This window comes from Etheostoma cragini, chromosome 6 (genome assembly GCF_013103735.1).
Source record: "Etheostoma cragini isolate CJK2018 chromosome 6, CSU_Ecrag_1.0, whole genome shotgun sequence".
Taxonomy (NCBI): Eukaryota; Metazoa; Chordata; class Actinopteri; order Perciformes; family Percidae; genus Etheostoma; species Etheostoma cragini.
In genome coordinates, this window is record NC_048412.1 from 7,134,011 (window position 1) to 7,138,402 (window position 4,392).

Consider the following 4,392-nt stretch of genomic DNA (forward strand, 5'->3'; position numbering starts at 1 on the left):
ACACACATTCAAAACCATCCTTTATTACAATAAAAAGCCCAAAAGGAACATCTTGTCTGCATTCTAATCGATGCCCCCCTGGTGGCCACACCTTTTGAAGACCAGCAAATTTATACAGTCCTTATCAATCACCAAAAGACAGCATGTCGCATGCAGAATCATGTTAGTGGCCCAGAGATATTATTTTGCCATCCACCTTTGACATAACCGCGATAACTCTTGGGTTTTGCATGTAAACGCAAGAAGCATATTACTCAAACTGGATCAGCTTAAAGTGTGGGTTGAGAGTTCTAACCCTGACGTTTTAATGATCCTTGAGACATGGTTGCAAAACTCTATTCCCTAGATACAACCCCAAAAAGCAGTGACAATGCCACATTAGATATTGTGTTTGCAAACAACCCACTCATGTACCTATCTGGTGTATGTTGCACTGACCTAAGCGACCACTGTTTCCTTGCCTGTGTTAGAAAACAACGCTCTGTCAAACTGGTCGTTATAACCCGTAAAACAGTTTTGAAACATTTTGATGCTCAAGCTTTCTGAAATGATCTGGCCAATGTAAGCTGGTATAGAGTGTTCCTGATTCCCACCATAAATGATGCATGGTTTTTGTATAGAGATTTTCTTACTGCTGTGATCAACAAACCTTTCCCCAACAAAAAGATACACATAGAAAATCCCCACAGTCCATGGATTTATCGTGATCTAGCTGTTCTGCTTCAGCTAAAATATGCTGCCTGGAGCAAAGCACGCAAGTTACATTCTGCCAATGACAACCTTTTATTTTGCCAGATCAGAGACAAGGCCACACAAGCAGTGAGTCAGGCAGTTTACACTTTGTGGTGCCAATCCTAAAGCACTTCGGAACACTGTAAAAAACAAACTAAAAAAACAACAACTTAAAAACAAACCCCGGTCCGTACCACCAGGGTGTGAACAAGGTGGGGAGCTAGGGTGAAATGGGATTTGTGAAATTCTGGGGAGGTTTCTAAAAATAGTGACAGTAGCTATGTTCCCATCAACACATTTTTATTTGAATTAAGTGATATCTAATGAAAAATGCCTTATGGTCAATGGAATTTCAAGAATATGGACTCAAAGGAAATACGTTCGGTCTCTTTGGATTTTATCTTGATCGATATACGGCTTATGGGATAAAAAGCTGATGGAAACGTTAGTTGCTGAATAAATAATGAATTGCGATTGAGTTTTATATCATTTTATTGTTTGCAATCCGGCATAAAACAAAGACGTTTTAGTTAATTTCCGCCCAGTATTTCCTGCTCTGTTTGCACACATGGCGGGTGTCAACAAAGACAGATGGAAGTGGACGGACAAGGAGACGAGAGACTTTAATTTTATTTAACAGGAATTCATGAAGGAAATGGCCGACAAAGGTTAAGACAAGCCGTGGGACGTCCTTCGGAGTAAATGGAGGGCGTTCAAACAGCAAGACATGTCTCAAAAAATAGTTTTTTTACCGAACTTCAGATCATTTGTTTTTAAGTGGATGGAAACCTAGCTAATGTGTCATTTTGATATATTGATATATTTTCTGCAACCAGTGCGCTAACACCTTCACCTTTGTGGAAGACCATTTGCAATCAAAAACCTTTGTACATGATGTCAGGACTGTAGTCGAGTCTACCTTTGCCGAGTCAAAGACAAGTACAACACCAGGACTAGTGGGGACTGAGTCAAGTGGCAAACCTCCCAAATATCTAATAATTATTTCCTTAACATAATTAAATAACTTTGGACTTTTCTGCATCAATTTATGGAGCAAATTGTTGCAGAATAATTAGTTGATGTGCTCAAAATTGCAATTTTGCTCAAAATTGGAGAGCTCAACCCTTCTAATGTTGAACCCAAAGTTACGTCACTGCATACAACACTCTTAGATGATTGAACATGGGGTATTTTATTTGGGTATATACATTTTATTGATTATGTGTGATTATGTGCTTTGACATCTGTTGAAGTATGTCACGATCCAGCAAACATTCCTCTGACTCCCCTATTAGTTAAAATAATTAATTTCTTGTTTTTTTAAACTCACAAATTGTTAAATTAAATGTAAATAAGAATCAAGTAACCATAGGCCATTAATTCCATAAAGTAGTGTAAAACTAGTGGTAATAAATCGTAATGGTTGGCTAAAAGGTGTAACACATATTTTGGTGATGATACGTTTTGCTTTATAAAAAGGGTTTTACAATTTTGACCCAGCAGGACATGTGCACGGTCGACGGGAAAACAAAACCAGGGTTAATACATACTTGAGTAGCTCAGTGGCATGGACCTCAGTTACTTCTGGCAAGAGCATTTGAAGTAACTTGTGATATATTTCTTCCACATGGTTGCAGTATTGAGCTGAGGATCAGTCTATATTTCCCTGTGTCTGTGTGTCTGGAGGGGCGGTCGGTCACTAGAGATCAGTAATAAACTCAGCCCTGATTCGCCATCTATAAAAACTCTGTTTTTACCTGCCTCCCTGTGTGGCGCTGTCTCTCCTAACCCCGCACACAAACCTCCAACACTCACTGTGTCAAGGATACAAGGAAGGAAAGAGACATCATGTATAGGTTTGGGTTTTGCTGATCCTTCCTGCATGCAACCTCATTTGGATAACACGGCAAAAAACAAAGAAAACTGTTGTTTTTACTGTAAATATGGACATTATTTCTGTTTAATTCTCCTTCACACACTAAAGTGTGATTTATGAGCATTTATGAGCAGAAGTGGAACACAAAGCATATACTACATTTCCCCATACTTAATGTTCTGGTTCTCCTTCTCCATAAACAACATGGAATTAAGGAGAGGGTTCTCTTTTCCTGCTACAGCTTTCCCACCGTGGTCAGATAGCACAGGGGAGACACTTTCTTTCTCTCACTATGACTCTAGAGTCATTACTCGCTTTAAAGCTAATTATGTCACTTCTCCCTCTCACTAACACACACTCCCCACACCGGCTTGACGCACACACCATCGCACTATTGTAAACATCAGGCCACTTACGTAGGCTACGGCAAAAGCCTTTTTTATAATTAAATTATTTTTCAGACTGTTAATTAAAGCCATATTTTAACTCTTTTTCAGGCTACTGTAAAAAGGAATCCTGTTAAGCCAGATTTGTTCCAGCTCAAAGTGACAGAACACATCTCCAGTGTTTCACTCGGGTGATATCGGACCATTCTGATACAGGCTTTTAAAATTAAGGGCTTAAATGTCCAATTAAAGCTATATTTTAACAATTTTTTAGGCTACTCAAAAACGGAATCCTCCTGTTAAGGCAGAGTCCTTCCACCTCAGAGTAATAGAACACATATCCAGTGTGACACTCTGGTAATATCAGACCATTCTGATATAGGGATTTGAAATTTAAAGGCTTAAATGTCCAATTAAACCTATATTTAAAAAAAAAGTAAGGCTTTTAATTAAAGCCATATTTTAACTATTGTTCAGGCTCCTCTAAAAAGGAATCCTCCTGTTAAGCCAGATTCATTCCACCTCAGAGTGATAGAATTCATTTTTTAATTCAATTCAATTTTATCTATAGTATCAAATTATAACAAGCGTTATCTTGAGACACTTTACAGACAGAGTAGTCTAGACCACACTCTACAATTTATAAAGTATAAAGTTCCAACAATTCTAGTTATTCCCCCCAAGATGAAGCATAGTGCGACAGTGGTGAGGAAGAACTCCCTTTTAGGAAGAAACCTCGGCCAGATCCAGGCTCTTGGTAGGCGCTGTCTGACGGTGCCGGTTGGGGATGTGATGAACTTCAGCAATAATAGTCACAATAAATATAATGGAAAAGTGACTAAACAATGTTAGTAGTAGTAGTTCATGTCATAGCAGGGCGCTGCAGGACGTTACAGTATGTAGCGTGGCACAGCAGGGAATTTCTGGACGTAGCAGGAAACAGCGGGGTTCAGTAGATGTAGAAGAAGAGGTTGGACAAGAAAGGGCCGAAGAACAAAACGAAAAAGAGGGCGGAGAAGGAGACGGTCTTGAAGAGGATGGGAGTGAAGACGAGGAGCATGATGAGGACAAGGACATGGAAAAGTTTGTGTTCAAAGAAGGCATAATTGACTTTACCTCAAAAACGTATCATCCCCATTGTCGTCATCGGCACACCACCGAAGAAGACAAAGTAAGAACAAGACCAAGAACACCAAGAAGAACATGGATAAGAGACCCAAGAAGACCAAAAATGCAGAGAAGAGCACATGACATCTGCTGGTACTACTGTGCTAACACAGAGCTTGGAACCCACAGAGTATGCGGCAAATTGAAGACATGGTTGTGGCCGCCATGAAATTCAAAGGTTGAAGGAAATGCAGCAAAGCTTAGATGAAAGCGATGGACGCCATGGACCTG